The 18647-nt window shown below is 49.4% G+C and overlaps 1 pseudogene; it reads right to left on the reverse strand.

The window, feature by feature from the left end:
• Positions 1 to 15698: 15698 nt before the first annotated feature.
• LOC144166584 (very long chain fatty acid elongase 4 pseudogene) lies at positions 15699 to 17942 on the reverse strand (annotated as a pseudogene).
• Positions 17943 to 18647: the final 705 nt, after the last annotated feature.

Below are 18647 nucleotides of genomic sequence, written 5' to 3' on the forward strand. Positions count from 1 at the left end.
CCATCCCATTGCACTTGGCAGCAACCAGCCTGCCTAAGGATTTCACACACGCTGGCTTTCCCGGAGGTTTCCTTTGTTGCAGGTGACTAGCGAATTCCTCGTAAGAGTTTCTAACGTGCCTCGTGAGTTTCTGCCCGTGCCCTCCGTGCTGAGCCGCTCAATGGACCCCGGCTGTGAGGGAAGACTAGGCAGAAGCAGCATGGTCTGACACTTGCGGACACCTGACTAGCCAAGTACACAACTCCCTACTGCAGGTGGCCTCAGCGGTTTCACGGGGTCTATGACTGATTCACATTTGGTGAACCGGTCTGCCTATGCCATGACCAAACGTGCGGCAATCTTTTTGTCTGCACAAGCCCTGGGTGGCGTAAAATCTGCAAATACGGCGGCCCGTTCTTGCGTTAACGTTGAAGGCTACGACGGTGAGGTCTACCACGTTGATGTTGTGGCTGCACAACAAGCCATTGTGGTCCTCCCTCACGGCGTCCCGTGGCTTGGTTATGTTTGGAACTAGCTCCGGGGCACTCCTGCTGCCTCTCTGCGAATCAGAGCAGGTTGCCAGGATGGGCAGTGCCTCTTTAAGGCTGCCGTTCTGGAAACATTCACCACTGTTGTGAGAACCAGTAACAACGCCTTGGACACAGCTTCTAATCACATCCGGGGTGTCGGCAAGATATTCCACGAGCATTGTGAAGCCGTTCTCGACAAGGCCCGCATTTCTTTTCGTGGTGCTTGGCGTATAGGTCGACCCCATAACGCCTGCGTGGGACCCTGTACAGGAGACAGCTTCGAAGAGCGTGGCTCGTTTCCACAGCAGCTCCAAGTCAAAACCGGAGCTAGAAGCTGTTGGTTTTACATTGCGGATGCAGCATGCAATCGCCTTCTGTGGTCGGGCCACCGCTTCCCCATCCATGGCGTACACGTAATTGCAATCCGACGACGTCAGTCCAGCCGCTGTCAACGTACAGCACGTTAATACTCAACGGAATGCCACCGGGATTCCTGTGCACGTCCCTCACTAATGTTCGAAGCGCCAGTGTCCTTTTGCTGTCCTGGCAAACCAAGCAGGCCATGCCGAAGAAGGCGTCGTAAACATGGTTGTTGCGCGGGGAGGTGGGAAAGTTATTCTGGCCCTCGGCATAGAGCCTTCTATACTGCTTACAACGCATAAAGAGACTGTCGAGACTGGAATATCACGTCAACTGGACCGCCGCTCGCAACTCACTTGACTACGCCTGCAGGGCCTCTTATAACTATGTCTTCCCATGACGACCCCAGCGCGGCGCATGCTTTTTTTCCGGTAGGTTGTGCTACACTTCTTACTGGTAGTTGATGAAACCGCGGGATGAGACAGTGGATGCCCTGCAGTTACCACCAGCAGGGAGAACCAGACGTACAACAAGGGATACCGGGAGGCAGGTTCGAAACGTTGATCGAATGCGGATATGGCGACGTCAGTAAGCCGTTCAGTGATGATGGCTCACATAAACTGATGAACATCCATGCACGGGTCATTGGCCAATAAGAAAGCACAACTGCAACGCTATTATTTCGGGTACTTTTTCTCACTACGTCTCCTCGTGCCAAGCAGAAATAGATGCAAGCAGAACGATCAAGATCGATGCACACATTAGGAAGTTATTCAATTTTTCATGTAAAGATACGTACAAGCAAATGCGGTACAGGCCACGTCACACTCTAGGTCTCCGGAGAAAATTATACGACACATGTGTGATGTCTCCCACGCCATATTTTTTAAAGGCCATTGTGTAGACCAGACGATCATAAAGAACGCATTATTTGGCAAGTTTTCTGGGTTCAAGTATTCAACTCATTTCTGAAAAGGCACCGCACTCTTCGTACACCATTTCTATTTCGTTTTTTTTTTGTAACATGCCCTCACGTTCCCCTGCGCTGTCTTTGAACGTTACGATTGAGGGTGAACGGCTTACCTTCATCCACGCATGGCTACGAAGAATGCCACCGAAATGCTTAAGACGACGGGTAACAGTCCGTATTTTATTCAAACCGAAGTACCAATTAAGGAGCAGGTGACCGGACAAGCGGGACACATGCCATTAGCGCGTGCCTCGTCATGTAGTCTCTGTGTACGCTCGTTACGGGACGCAGTGGCTGCCCGCGGAATGCCAGGAACCTCCCTTCGTGTTTGTGCGCGAGTATTTCCTTCGCATCATTTAGATACCTTCCAAAAGAGCTTCTGTGCGATTCTGCTTTTCTGTCGCTTCTTCGTCCTCGCATGCACACTTACCCGCTGTCGCAGCGTAGCGTGGCCGGCGGCAAGGCTGTAGACCTTGGCGGTTCATTAAGGCTTCATTAAACATACCTTAGCGAATACTTTCTGGATTCTCGACCCTAGGTCGCGAAATTCCACAGACTGCGGATTAATTTGTCATGTTAAGTTTTTTTTTACGATGGGCGATAATTGTGTAATGCAAATTGGACTGCGATAGCCTGTTTCTGTTTCATTGGTTGATTTCACTGTCATTTTTCATACCCTAGCTCCATATTCGTTCCTGTCTCTCTTCGTCCCCCGTACCCTTGCCGCAGTGGGAAGTAGCAGTCCTAAGATTACCCTCTCAGGCCGGCCTCTTCCCCTTTCAACAGACATTTTTTGTGTCTCTCTGTCTTCTTGGTCACACCTTGATTGCACCGCCTTCACCAAACTAAGTATTACTGCCCACCTTGCTTTCATTTAATTTTACGTTCCTTGGTTTCTCACTAACCACTTTCACATACCACGCCGTTTAATTAATTGCCTTAAAACATTTTTGCAATACCTTAGCAGCAGCACGTACGGGAAGAAGGTGGTGCGCGTTGTAGTTTGTAGGAAGGCGGCTTGTAACCGTGTTCACAAAAGAGGGTGTGCGAATTCATGGCTGTGAGGACGTCAGACACGCCCTCTCACAGCCTGCGCCGTTTAAAAGAAATAAAAACATGTGGTTGATTCCTCTGTCATAGGAGTCGGTAATACACGAAAGTGAAATGTGCAGCGAAATCTGCAGCTGAGCATGATTTACGGGTCCGAGGCTGTCTTGTGGGTGTGCTTGGCGAGCGGCGTCCTGCTGGCGGGTCGCTTCGGCAAAGGTGAACTGGCGTCATTTCCGTCGCGGATATGACGTCAGTAAAATTTTGTGGTATCGTGGCATAAAACACTAAGTGTAACGTACCCTTTAGTACTAAAAGTTGCTTCCCCCGCAAGAAGACCATGTGTGCAGGGGTGCACCCTTTACAGGCCGCTTGCTTCGTTGTACCGGCGTCACTTCCGTGACGGATGTGACGTCAGCGAAATCTTCGTGTATCCGGGAATAAAACACTTTCGTGTTAAAAAAAATTGCGCGCATATCTGCTGACTTCGCTGCAAATGTCGTCGAAAGAACATAATCTTCTGCCCCCTCTGACACGCAAATACCTATCTTCTTTCCTCCGTGCACCTCTCACGCTCCTCCCCTCCCGTATCGCCCATTCCACGATAAACTCGGTAGAGGTTTGTTCAATTCATTTCAATTTTAACAGGTTTCACTGCTCGCGCGCCATATGCTTCAATCTTTCATTACTGTTGAACTTCTTGGACGGCCGCCACGATGTGTAGGGTAGGGCGCGAGCGCTTTTTGTTGTTGCTTATGAGGTTTAACGCGCCGGCGCTATGCACAGTAGATGAAACGCGCTGTAGTGAGGGGCTCCGGATTAATTTTGACCGCCTGGCCCCTGGGGACCTTTAACGTGCGCCGAAATATGTGCGCTTTTCGTACATTTGGGTGAAAACATTGTTTTCAACGGTATTTCATTATTTCTTATCGTAAAAATCAAGTAGCCATGTGTATTTAAGAGAACAACGCAAAAACCACTTATACAGTTATGCTTTGCCTCAATATTTTTAATGATTTCGTTTTGCTCAACAAAGTTGAAAAGTACGAAGTGTGCTTCCAGATGTAGGGCTTTGGAAAAGTTTTGCTTAAACTTCTCGTTCAAGAATTCATTTTAACTTGACCGGCGGCTGAACGAGGCGGACAGACACAGACATATACAGACATACAGACAAGACAGACAGACGAAAAGTTTCGTTTTTAAGTAGCCCAAGAAACACAATCGTCCTTAAAGGGACGCTGTTCAAGTAGCAAAAAGGGCTCAGACGGAAGTTTAACTGCACCGAAGCCCTCTCAGCGTTTATTCGGTGGCGAAAGGTGCTTTAATTGCCGCAGAAATTAGCAATTGAAAAAACGCTTTTTATTCTTGCGCCATTTCATGACGTTTCGCGTGACGTCAACGGCTGCCGGAAGCGAGTGAGACAGCGGTGTCGTCTAGCGGGAAAACTAAAACCTACCGAGCGAACCATCGCGGCCAAAAGAGCCACTGGTCGCACGACAAAACAATTTGCCCGCCCCACACTTCCGTTACCTGCCACTCAGTGCGCCAATTTTGGTGTCGTACGGGACGTGAAATGATGGCTAATCAGTGTGAATGTGCCGCGCAGTCTCTTACTTACAAAACGTCTAGCGGACAGCGCAACCGCATAGAGAACGACAGGGGCGCTCTTCTGATTTGAATTCTTGTTATGGATAGTGGGATTTTAGTCGCTTCGATGGACTTGACTTAACAACGTGGCGCAATCTGTTAGTTTAACCTGTCACAGCGTGCAACGCTAAATTTTCTTCAGTCACGATATGGTAACGCTTGTTGCGCCATATGCTGAATGTTTTTCGAAGCGAGTTGCCCATTAGCCCATCTGCCAGAAGTGTGACGACAGCTTATACGAGCGCCCATTCCTCTACTAACAAACGCGTTGGCGCCAGTTAGGAATGAAAAACGTGTATAACATGATAGGAATATCATTTTACCTAATTACGTACCGTTGTGGAAGCATATATAGCAGCACACAACGCCCTGAATCCAAAGAACCGGTTCGACAAGCACATTTTATTTAACTTATATATACCTTTTAATCAAATTATACCTGCACATTTATAATTGTTTAGGACTAAGTAAAGTTAACGTGCAAAGAAAGCTTTTATGTATTTATTTGAGAGCTTGTATGCGCGGTTCTCGTTCTGGGGAAGTGTACAGTGCGTGCAGTGTTCGTGCTCCTTCTGCCACGCAGGCAGAGGAGGTTGCCATCGCGCTCGCGCTGTCACACCCGCAATGTACTACAGTGCGCAGTGATTCGCGCTCGGCTATCGCAAACTACGCGAAAAACACAGTGAGTGCAAGTGCAGTGAACCTATCGAGTGCGAGTGTTGTGAACTCAGTGCAGTGCCCAGCCAGAGGAGCACCAACCGCACAAGTCACCCATCTCCGCTGGTTCCCGGCGCACACAAGCGTCGGAGCCGGCGCCCACCCCAACCGCAACGAGGAAGCGGACGCCGCCGCGCGCGAACTTTCGAACCGCGAGACGCCCCCCCGCTCCTCACCGGCGGACGGGTCCCACGACATCGAACAAGAACCCCTTGCATCATATGGGGAGATACTACAATTGTACCGGCTTGGGAGGCGGACCAAACCGCCCCCTCATCCGAAGCTCAACCGCGCCGAAGCAGTGCTTTACAGGCAACTACAGACGAACTCAGTGCTCACCCCGGTGCTCGCGCGCCACCTGTGCCCCGACATCTACGAAAACGTGTTGTGCAGTATGTGCAAGAGAACAAATGCAACGCTAGCCCACCTGATGTGGGGCTGTGAAAGACATTTAATAGAGGCAGACGACGCAAGGCGTATGCCCGAGGACACCACTCTCGCCATGAACTCGAGTGAGCACGAGATACAAATACGGACTGTCCAGCGGCTCGAGGCTGCTCTTGCAGGGCAGAAGCGTAGGGAAGCGTCGTCGGAGGGTCGATGGGTCAACACCCGCACACCCAACGCGCGCCGAACGCGCCCCGACGCCCGCGAGGCATTGCTTCGGGGACGACCTAACCCTCGTCTAGAAGAGGCCGGCCCTGCGTGGCCGTAGCCCCCTCCCTCCGCAGGAACATTCAATAAAGTCATTTTCTCTCTCTCTCTCTTCTCGTTCTAGTATTCCTCACGTGACTCTTGGCACATCTACTCCCTCGCTGTTCTCTGCTGGGCGGCTGAGAGCTTCATTCCTTGATTATTTACGCGATTATTTTCAAGGTGCTGACCCAGAGACTGGTATATTCGTTTTCTGTCGATGCCAGTCTACCTATTTAAACTAACTTCAGTTTTGTCTTCGGTGTCTTAATAAGACTGGAAAAGCGCATTACTGCGTGGCAAGCAGTCCTGACCCCCAGAGCCTTCTATACAACTAAAGTAGTTGTATAGAATTAAAGGAGCCATAAAGAGAAAATACAACCTGGTTTAATTTGAAAGAACTAGGATTCAGTATCTGTCCCTCCCTCTCTGTCTCTCCCTCTCTCTCGTTCTCTGTCCCTCCATATGTCCGTCTCTCTCCCCTCTCCCCGTCTCTCTCTCTCCGTTCGCTCTCTCCCCATTTCTCTCCCTCCGTTTCTCTGTCTCTCTTCCCCTCCCGCTATCTTCCCTCTCTCTGTGTCTCTCTCTCTCTTTATTTGCCCTTCTCTCTCTGTCGCTTTCTCTCTCTGTCTCTCTCCCTGTCTCTAAATTTCACTGTCTTTCTCTCCCTCTATCTGTCTCCTTTGTCTCTCTCTTCCTCCCTCTCGCTCTTTGTCTCTCTCTGTCCCTCCCTCTCCCTCTCTGTCTCTCTTTCTCCCTCCCTCCCTCTCTCTCTCGTTCTCTGTCCGTCCAACACCAGTGGTGTTGGTCCGTCTCTCTCCTCTCCCCGTCTCTCTCTCCGTTCTCCCTCTCCGTATCTCTCTCCCTCCGTCTCTCTGTCTCTCTTCCCCTCCCTCTATCTGTCTCTCCCTGTCTCTGTGCCTCTCCCTCTGTCTCTTTATGTCCCCCATCTCGGCCTCTCTCTCTCCCTCTCTCTTTGTGTCTCCCTCTCTCCATTTTTCTCACTCTCTCTTTCTCTGTGTGTCTCTCTCCCTCCCTCTCTCTCTGTCCATTCCTGTTTCGGCCGCCCTCCTCCTCCTCCTCCTCCTCCTACTCCTCCCCTCTCTCTCCCTCTCTCTCTGCGTTTGAAACATTGCTTTCAACGCGTTTGTTATTTGCTCTCCCAAAAAGCGAGCGCAGATACGTTTCATAAAAAGAACACTGCAAACACCAGTTATGTATTGACGGCCTTGCTCAAATAGGCCTAATATTATCTTTTTGCAAATAATGTTGACAAATATAGAGCACCTAGATTTTCTATTAGATTGAAAATGTTGTGCAATATAAACGTGTCGCTCAAAAATTCTTTCAACTTTGGCGTGGTGGCTGAATCGAAAGAAAAAATTGCCGCGTTTGAGTAGCCCGAAAAGAACTGTTGTGTTTGAATGTTTTTCCAGTCCAGTCCAGTCCAGTCCAGTCAGCGCAGGAGAGCTGTACCTGGTCAATCGGGCCCCAGCAGCGCCGGTAGCCCGCTGTCTTCTGAAGTGGGAACATGCCGCTCACTTCTCTTTTCTTTTCTATAACATCGGCTCCAGGAAACGTTTTTTTCCGCCCCCTCCTCCTGTGCAGATTCATCTGAAACAGGCTTTGTCTGCGCCCATATATGAGACCGGGTTTTCCGGGTATTGCAATACAACTCGTTAAACGACACGTAAGATTCTTGCTCAACATCCTATCTGTCCGGAAATGTCGGACACGCAAATTTGGCGACTTTTAGGCGCAACAGCCTATTGTTTGACAATATAATACGTACTGGCTTAATTTAAATGTCTGACACAAAAGGCGGGCATTGAATAGGTGCACGGGCGGCTTTAGCTGCCAAGAGAGAGAGAGAGAGAGAGAGAGAGAGAGAAGGCTCTTTATTAGAGGAGAAAGCCGAGATGTTTGCCGGAATTTCGACACCGACATGCTACTCGGCGGGGGAAGGGGGAAGGAAAAAAAAAAAAGGCCCGATAGATTACGGGGCAGAAGAAAGAGGAAGAAAGAGAGAGAGAGAAAAAAAAGGGGGTCCCCGGCACACTGATGGTTTAGAAACGCTGTTGCGGAAAAATAAAAGACAAAATGCGGCCTTGTACTACGTTTTGTCGTATTAAGGTAGCCGTTTTTTCACAGTAATGTTTAAAGACACCCCGTTTCTCGCTCCATGGCCAATTCGACGCTTTCGCATTAAAAAAAAAACGCCACCACGTAGAGCTGCAGGTCATCTCTTCTGGAGAACAGCACTTCCAGTCCGGGAAGCCACCACAACTGAGTCTTTTTTAACTGCGAGGGGGGTTTCGTCTTCAAACTCACCAGAGAAGACGGGTCAAGTTTTTGCTAGCGGCGCCAGTGTAGGGGTGCGGCTGTGTGGCGCAGGGAAAAGCAAGGTACGACTGCCGAACCTCCGCTATACTTATGCGGGCGACGACGCTCCAGGCGTGCGCGGGTATCCGAAGTGCGCAAAAAAGTTTTGCATCGAACGCGAACGGGAGCTGTGTCGGTGCGTGATCACTGGCCGGGGGTCTGGAAAGCTTGCGTGTGCAGCCGCGCAGACGTCGCCTTTATGCGCATAATTAAAAGTACTGATTTTCAAATGGCAAAGTCACAGTAGTAGTACGTCCTGTAGTAGCCCCTTCGTACGGAAGGTGCAAAACACGAGCGCTGAAAATTATTTCGTTTTTCTGTACAAATATAAAGCGTCTGCGAAAGCTCCCGGCCGTGGCAGCCGCTTTTCTGATGGAGGTGGAAAGCAAAAACGCCCGTGTGTACGTGATTTCGGCGCACGTTAAAGATCCCAGGTGGTCAAAAAAATCCGCAGCCCTCCGCTACGGCGCGCCTCATCACCTGCGCGTTGCATCGGGGCGTTAAACCCTACAATCAATCAATCAATCAATCAATCAATCAATCAATCAATCAATCAATCAATCAATCAATCAATCAATCAATCAATCAATCAATCAATCAATCAATCAATCAATCGCGAAAACTACCGAAACATTTATGCCCTTAACAGTCTCTCTCCAAGAGCAGTTAAAATGCCATCTGGCGGAATTTCAGTGGTAGTTGATCGCAAGAAACATGGCATATCCACAATAGAAATAACTTTGCTATAGAAACTGCACAAAAAATATGCAACAGGGAGAGCTGTATACCTCGAACACCAGACAGATGGTTGTTGTCTGTTTCCGGTCGCTTACTTACGTTACTCCAATTCACTAATGAATCCCTTCTTTCGGTCACAACTGAAAAAGTGCACCTGCCCGGACAGACGGTCTAGTTCTGCGTTGTAAGGAAGCGTGCATTTAAATATCTGCACGTGCAGGTGTTCACCATTTGTCGATCGGCAATGAGGTTGCTGTCTCTATTACCATTGCAATTCGGCTGCCTCAAAGAGATTTTTATGCGACCGAGTTATGGTGATATTGTCTTTCGTTTTGTCTGATAAAGGGATAAGGAAATAAAAGTCGGGAAAAAATCAGCCTTGTTCCACGTATAATGCTGCGTACACGCTTTTGGCATATTAATGATGCATATAAATATTTCTATGCATAGCAAGTAATTTACTGAGCGAACATATGACCTTTCAGGCGTTGTTTTTAAAGAGGATAGTCTTTCTTGGGCTACTTAAACGCAGAAATTTTGGTCTGTCTGTATGTCTGTCCGTCTGTCTGCGACTCGATTCAGCCACCCAGCCAAAGTGAAGCAGACACTGCGCAATAGTCTTATATACCCACAGCCAAATCTAAACGTCTAAGTCCGGTGGCAATGTTCATACTTGTCAAAATTGTTGAACAAAAACAAGACATTACACAAATATGAGGTAGCAAATCAATACATGAGTGCAGTGTTCCTTTATTAAAAAAATTCACGTATGCTTGTTTTTTGCGATAGAAAATAAAATACTGAATCAACTGCAGAAAACCGTCGCCTGCTGTTGCTTGCGCTACCTGGCGGCATTTAAAAAAAAAATCAAACGGCAATAGCAACGAAAGGTTCCACTATATAGGTTCCACGTTCCGCTTGGAACGCTCGTGGAGTATAGGACAACGTGGTTCTATAAACGTAGGGTGCCTCGATTCACGCGCGTCTTCGCTGTATGGCAGCGCTGGCATCAAGGCACCCGACGTGGAGCAGTGGAACGCGGTAAATTTATATTGACTTGGGCAAACCTCTACCCTGTTATTTTGGGAGGAACGACACGAGAGAGGAATAGCATGAGAGGTGAACAGGAAAGGGAAGGGAGGCATTTACTTGCCAGGGGCGCCAGCCGATTATCGTCGTTCGTTGACATTTGCAACGAAAGCAGCAGATACGCGGCCAAATTTTTCCAGTGTAATATTTATTACCTTCTGGTTTCTTTAAGTCTAGCATTATACCGTTTAAATAATCCAACGATTTCAGTAGCCAACTCCTCCCTAGGTTAAAGCTAACCTCTCCAATAAATTATATTTCTTTCCCTTTCCTCTGGACACATTCCCGGCAAAAATGCGCAGAAGGCGACTAAAGAATTAACTTGGCCTAGTCGGTTCTTCTTATTTTGTGCTCTTCTTATTTTCTTTTCTTGGTCCTTGTTTAGCGCTGTTTTTTTTATCGCCATGTGGAGTAGAAGGTGACTCCAGAAGGAGATTGCAAACAGTTGCCCACAGTTCTGCCGTAGGGTGCTCCTATGGACGAAAGCGCGGTCCCCGAGGATGTCGTTCGAACAGTTGCTTGTTTTGAGTCTCTATGGGAACAGATAACTCACGAGACGGAAAAGTAATGTTCGACGCATGAAGAGACATGAGAAAGGTGCAGGAAACACTCGACATCTTAACCGAAAGCGTCTCGGACGCAGACGTCGACGGAACCAAAGCTCTGATGAAGAAACCAGGGGGATGCTTGGCTTCAAACACACATCGGCGCCGAATTAAAACAATGCAACACTGAGCACCAAGACGCTTATTCTGACGAAGTGGATGCTGAAAGTAACAGGCTTAGCCTTCGTCAATCTTGTTCACCGCTTCGTCATGTTGAAGGGGCATATTGTGCGCTCGAAGGCAGCTTCATTATAATCACCGATCATGCGGCTAACCTCCATTATAATTGTGATCGCTTGGTGCACCCAGAGAGAGACAGAGAGAGAACGATCTTTGATGAAGGCTGGTGATGTTAGCCGGGCTAACTTGCTACGCCAGATGATGACGCGATGAAGGTGTCATCAAAACGTAAGCTGAATCGTTGCAGTCAAAGCCAAATTGCCCTTTTATGGAACAAAAGCTTGACATAAAACATCCCAACAGCGCTCAAAAAGACTCCACCCCAGATCTCACCTTTACACTCCATGTCAAAAACGCCAGATGGAGCATCACTGACAGCACCCATGGAAGTGATCATTTCATCATCCAAACTGATCTCACCCTTGCCCCCATCATTAGAACTCACCCCCGACAGCAGCACCTCACAAACTGGGACGAGTTCAGGAGTTGTCGAGAAGCCCACAAAGAAACATCGATAACATATAACCCATTAGATCTACACAGCTGGGTAAAGCAACTGGTTGCGGACTTGCGAGCCGTAACCAAGCCAGTTGACCCAGACATACCTTCGGAGACTATAGATCCCCACCTGCAACACCTATGGAACGCATATAAGAGCATACAAAAACGTTGGAGAAGCAACAAACAAAACCACAGGTTGCGCCGTAAATTAGCAGAACTGGATGCGAAAATTCAAAAATACACATTACAACTCTCTCAGGATCAATGGGGCGAAATCTGCGACCAAATGCGTGGCAACCTGGGGATGAAAAGGACATGGCAGCTTCTCAAACACCTCCTAAACCCGAACCAGTCGAAAACAGATCAAGCCCATCGCCTCACCAGCATCATCCATGGATTCCCAGGGACGGATGCAGACCTAGTAAATAAGATAAAGGACATGTATTTGCCCGAAGGCACTAGCAACCCTCTCCCTCCATACACCGGTTTGCCAAATTCGTATATGGATAGGGACATAACTGAAGCAGAAGTACGAGGAGCCTTACTCAAGCTGCGATCGGGTTCGGCCCCGGGCCCTGATCAGGTAACCAACAAAATACTAAAGAATCTTGATGATTACTCCATCACAGCGATTACTGGTTACTTCAACCATTATTGGCAACAGGGCACGCTGCCACAATCCTGGAAACATGCTAAAATTACATTTATTCCAAAACCAGGAAAACCCCTTGCATTAGAACACCTCCGGCCCATATCCCTCACCTCGTGCCTGGGAAAACTATTTGAGCATATCATTCATGCACGCTTGGTTTCCCACATTCAGAATTTCTACCCGCTCCCTCCCTCCATGATTGGTTTCCGTACGGGCCTGTCGACGCAGGACGTCCTCCTCCAAATCTCCAGACAAGTCATAGTCCCCCAAAACAATTTAGATACTGCGGCTATCCTTGCCTTAGATTTGACCAAGGCTTTTGATAACGTGTCTCACGACGCCATAATGACTGGACTGGAATCCACCAACCCGGGGCTTCGTACGTACAACTATATTCGCAGCTTCCTGTCCAATCGAAGTGCCATCCTTCAAATCGGGGGCATTACCTCCGACACGGTTGATCTCCCCTCTAAAGGCACACCTCAAGGAGCGGTATTATCCCCTTTGTTATTTAATTTGGCCATAATTAACATACCCCGCCGCCTTGAGCTAATTCCTAATCTTAAATTCAGCCTTTACGCCGACGACATCACACTGTGGGTGAATGGTGGAAGCGACTCCCATATAGAGGAGACCCTACAAGAGGGCGTTCAAATAGTAGTAAAAGAAGCTGCCAACGCGGGGCTTACTTGCTCCCCCAGTAAGTCCGAACTCCTTTTGCTATCGCCGAAGAGGAGATCCAAGGTACCACCCGACATTAGAGTTCATATAGAAAACAACCCGATTCCAGAGGTCTCTACCCTTAAAATTCTGGGGATGCTTATACAAAATAATCGGGCTAACACACAATTTCTCCGGAAATTAGAACAACATGTTATTCAAACTATAGGGCTCATAAGACGTATCTCCAACCGCCGCAGGGGTCTCAAGGAGGAGGAGAGAATCCGACTTATCCAAGCGTTCATTATCAGTAGGATCACGTACTCCCTACCTTACCTGAACCCGTCTGCAACTGAATTAGATAAGGTTAATCGGCTCATCCGAAAGGCATACAAATCTGCCCTCCACCTCCCCCTTAACACTCCCACTGCCAGATTCGAAGGCCTTGGCGTGCACAATACGGCACAGGAGCTTATAGAAGCCCACCTTTCCAATCAGGTCGTCCGTCTGTCTAAAACTCCCACCGGTAATCATATCCTAAGGCGGCTAGGTATAGGCCATATTGACTGCCCTGAGGCTAAAATTCCCCTCTCTTCTGAAACCCATGCAAAGCTTGTAATTAAACCAATACCCCGCAACATGCATCCCATACACCACGCGAGCCGCAGGGATCAGAGAGCACGTGCTCTCCAAAAACGACTCTCCGCTCAATCCGACGTGGTCTATGTGGATGCTGCAGAATACAGGCACCGCGCCGCATTCGCCATTGCAGTTATTAACGACCCTGACAATCCCCCTCTCGACTCCCTAACCTTAAATACTTCCCATCCCGCCACGGCGGAGGAGGCGGCAATAGCTTTAGCCCTCTCCCAAAGGCCGACCCCCTCGATAGTAATCTCCGATTCCAAAGCGGCCATTCAAAATTTCGCCAACGGCCACGTTTCGCCACAGGCATCCAAAATTCTCAGACGCCACCCACCCGACTCCCCGGTAGAAATTGTCTGGACTCCGGCGCACGCTGGCCTCGCGGGTAATGAGGCTGCCCACAATACGGCTCGAGGGCTCACAATCCGAGCCGGGGCAAGCCTTGAACCCTATCACGGGGCCAGATCCGCCAGAGACAGACTTCTCACGTACACAGAAATAACCGTGCATTACCGCCTCGACCGCCGTAGGTACCCCCCGGCTCACGTCAAGCTAACTAATTCCGAAGAACACACGTGGCGTCTCCTTCAGACGAACACGTTCCCCAATCCCGCTATACTCCACCGAATCCACCCTTCATTATACCCTTCCACAGAATGCCCTGCATGTGGAGCCCTCGCCACCCTTCCCCACATCTTCTGGGGGTGCCAGAAAGATCCCTTTCCCCTAATTTCCTCTGATGAGCAGTGGGAGGAGGCGCTGGGGAGCTCAGACCTAGAGGTGCAAACCTGCTTGGTCACCAGAGCTGCCGATGTCGCCGCCCGGCACAAGCCAGCGGCCACAACCGTCCCCTGAGCCACATGAAGCTCAATAAATATGTTTTCTCTCTCTCTCTCTCCAGTATTTTCATTAGATGCCGAAAATATATCCTACAAAAAAATTGAGGGTGAGGGGGGCATACAAAGGTGTGAGAACATTGCGAAGTTTCTGAAATGTCAGGCTGGATGCAATTGGAACAAATGCGTGCTCAGTTTCGTTAATGTGGGTGCAATACTATTCCGGCCCCGTAAAGCGGCGGGAACTTGTGAACCTACATCGTTCATTAGCATGAGATACCACACGTTGACGCCCAACAATAATTCCACAAAGACTTTGATACAGTTGCGGCTGTTGTATAAAAGTATCGACAACCCTAAGGTTGGAAGCTCAAAGGGCGTGTTTTCGAAATGACATTCCTTTTCAAATGATTATCATCACGCACGAATTTTAATGCGTAGCATTCTTTCCCGAGTACCGTGTAACGCCCCGCATTTCCACAAAAATGCAGATTTGGCTGAAGTAACACAGCAATCGTTACAATAGCATCAGTGAAGGTAAATTGTTCGGACAGGATTTTGAAAAACCAAAAAATAAAAATAATATAAAAATAAAACTTCATAAAATATTTTTTGCAAAATAAAAAAATATGCATCTTACACTGTATACCCCCCCCCCCCCCTAAAAAACCGTAGAATATACAGAAAACGTCCGCAAAAAAGTTCAAAATACGAATAAAAAATAGCGCAAACCGACAATCTTTGCAGTACACTTTGCATCTTCGAAAAGAAAACAGCGAAGTACAGGCATTTCATCGCTATAATGGTATAAATTTGCATCTTTGGCGAAAAGACACAAAAGGAAACTTAAAATAATAAACTAACCCAACGTCTTCCGCTACTCGGAGCCATATTTGGCTGCAAAGAACTCACACTCCAGAGAAGCAGCATAAGAATGCTACGCATTAGTAGACAATTCTCTGAATTTCTGTAGATTTTATATATTTGGCATGGCGAACGTTGTTGCAATACGAGATGCGCAGTCACAACACAGCGCTGTAACGTCAAATTAAAACACTGCGCAGCATAAGAGAACAAGGTTTATGATTATATGTGTTTTTGACTTTTCTAAACCTAAATATTACTGACAGACACGTATTCTTCCGCCGCGAAAGCGAAGTATGTGATACTCAACATTACCTTTACAACCATTTTATGCAGCACCAAACTTGCTTGCTCAGTAAAACAGGTAAGGGAATGTATATTCGTGGGCTTTTATTTTGGTACAGGTTTATCTTCTCGTCAAAACGACCATTCCTTATTTTGTTTTACTTTTTTGAGTTGGAAAGATAGATTCTTTTTCTCTCGCATAATATTTCAGTTGTGCACCAAATATCGACCAACAGCTTTTCGCCCTCAGCATCGCTGTCATACCATAGCATCAACACAAAAATATCCGTCCAGCGGTCTGTGCCAATCTGACAGTAGTCAATACAACAAACCTGCTTTATTCGTCCATTGCACGAATACGTCGTTGAAAAACAAAAGGTCGAGGTTTGCATTGGGAGTTGCACACATGCACCAACATATTCACGCATACACACACGCACACACTCACACAAAGAGGCAATGCTGACAGCGTAGACGCGCTCAAGAAATAACACGAGCGTCTTTGTTTGTACGTCTTCTTTTGTACGTTGCAGTTCAATGCCCTCGTTGTTGATTGGGTAGGCGCCACAATAATTTTTGAAAACGTCGAGGAAGACTCAGGTAGAGATAAGCAGAAAGATGGTGATCGAAGGAGAAAAGGTAACAGGCGCAAGCAGATGAAAACAAACGTAACCTATGTTCAAGGAAAATTTTCTGCGGGAATTTCCATCGCTGTTCACACACAGTGAGTACGCTGCGAAAGTTAACTCCGGATGGGTGAAATGGCTCGTTTTTGTTCCAAAGTGAAGTTCCGGCAAGATGTTGAACGCCATGCAACCGCGATTACCTCCGAATACATTCGCCTCAAAATGTGGGGTACAGTGGCCCGTCGCAATTGACAATGACGCGCAAAGCGAGAAATGGAAGTTCGCTACCACCGGCACTCACTGTCGGCTGGCACTTGCCAGAGGCACGCCGAGCTGGCGAGAAGGGAGGTAAACGCACTTATAGGGCAGCCCCTTGTGGCCGCGATAATCACCGTAGTCACAGCGGCGCGGGTCCTTCGTCACTCGGATCGGTGCTTGACGGGCTGTCCCCTGTAGGCGTGGAAGTAGAAGTTGCAGAAGAGCGCGAGCAGGAGGAAGGCCTGCGTGAAGCCGATCCAGAGCAGCGTCCTCGGGTATCCGCACTCGTAGAACATGGGCACCATGGCGTACACGACGAAGAAGGCCAGCTGGACGATCTGGACGAGCGTCAGGTAGCGCTTCCACCAGAGGTACGGCTGCAGCGCGGGGCCGAAGGAGGAGAGGAAGTAGTACGAGTACATGACCACGTGCACGAGGCAGTTGATGCAGATGCAGATCATGATCTGGCCCTCGGCGCCGAACGTCAGGCCCACCCAGCCGTTCCAGACGACGATGCAGTGGTGGATGACGTGCAGCCGCGACACCTGCGAGTTCTTCTTGCGCAGCACGAAGAACACCGTGTCCAGGAACTCGGCCATGCGCACGTGCAGGTACCACCAGCAGCCGTGCAGCACGGCCATGGACTGCGCGGTCTGCTTGAACTCGATGCCCGTGCACAGCCAGTTGTAGTTTCCCGTCAGGTAGGTGTGCTTGAAGAAGTACACCATGAAGCAGAAGTTGAGCACCACCATGGACACGTTGTACAGCCGCATGATGCCGACCAGGGCGAACGGCTTGCGGTCCTTCATCCACTCGGGGCCGAGGTACTTGACGAAGTACACGTACGCCACCAGGATCAGGTGGATGGGGATCGGGTTCCACGCGTACAGCCAGCCCACGGTGCGAGGGTCCCGGGCTTGCTCGAGGCTCTCGAGGATGCCGGCGAGCGGCGTGTGCTCCAGGCCCAGGTACCCCATGGCTGCCGCCCGCGACTGAACGCAGTCCCGAAGATTCCTTTCCTTGCGGGACGGGCTGTGGGTGCCGTAGCTTCACTCGCGAGCCTGTCTCTCCGCCGTGTGCTGTGAGCCGGTGTAGGGTTGCAGAGACTCGCGGTACAGGTTGAAGGCGGTCGGCTGCCGCTTCTCCTCCGCACCTCACTGGGGGCTTATGAGCGCCTGCCCGACGGTGAGGCGCGTTTTTAAAAAGGCCCCCACCTCCTTTCGCTTTTTGCTGCTTGCTCAGTGTCGCGCCCACCCTCTTTCCGGAAGTGTTAGCTGCGACGCGCAAGGTCGCCCGTTCGTCCGCCGCTTTTTCTCCCCCGACTTTCTGTGGTGACGGCGGTGCTGACGGCGTCAACGGCAGCTAAGGAGATTGGGCCACCGGTGCTTATTCTTCTTCACAAAGGGGATTCTCGGCGCGCGCCGCGCTCCACCCTTGAAAAGCCGCCTGTTTTTCCTCGCAGGGGGAAGAGCAACGCTCGGACGAAGGTCGTCGTCGAAGGCGGGGATATCACAAAGCCAGGAAGGTGAGGAGGGTGTGATTTAAGACAGAAACGGCGTCGATTGTGCCCCGATACGGATCGGCACGAGGCTTCCTGCTTTACTGTTGTTTCCTGACCTCAGATTTCCCTTTTACACCGGCGCGCATCGAACTGGAGAACTTCCCCGCGTGGCAGCTTGCCAGACGAGACCAGGTTGTAACGTACGGGTAGGTTAGGCGACAATGGATCTTTCCTCGCTTAGCTTGTGTTACCACGGCTGCTTTGGAATGCGCTCATGCGTGTTACCAGTACCGCCCGACGGCGGAAACGCTGCCGTTCACTTGGCTTTCTTCACGCGCCGGGTCCTCCTGAAAGTGGAAACACGAAGGGCGCTGGTTTGTGCCAATGTCGCGAAAACCGTGCCGTTTGTTCTCCGAGGGCCGCTGTACTCGATTTTAATATCAATTTCATGACAAACACTCACCGATTAACCAATAAATTAATCAATCTTAAGACTACCCACAAATCGGATTAAAATTTTGACTCTTCTCCCAGTACCCCACCCCCAAAACAAAATGTGATGGCAGGTGTATTTATTACCACGCAGACCCCCTCCCTCCCTCCCTCCCTCCCTCCCTCCCTCACTCCCTCACTCACTCACTCACTCACTCACTCACTCACTCACTCACTCAGGATTTCGCGTCCTTGCGGAAGCTCGGGTCATCACTCGGTTTGTACGGCCGCGGTGGCTCAATGGCTAAGGCGTTGTGCTGCTTAGTCCAAGGACGCGGGTTCGATGCCCGCTTTTCTGATGAAGGCGAAAAGCGAATACGGCCGTGTGTTCGAGATTTCGGCGCACGTTAAAGATCCCCAGGTGGTCAAAATTAATCCGGAGCCCTCCAC

This window comes from Haemaphysalis longicornis, unplaced genomic scaffold (genome assembly GCF_048455015.1).
Source record: "Haemaphysalis longicornis isolate Haplotype H1 unplaced genomic scaffold, Haemaphysalis longicornis Haplotype H1 scaffold_18, whole genome shotgun sequence".
NCBI classification, from domain to species: Eukaryota; Metazoa; Arthropoda; class Arachnida; order Ixodida; family Ixodidae; genus Haemaphysalis; species Haemaphysalis longicornis.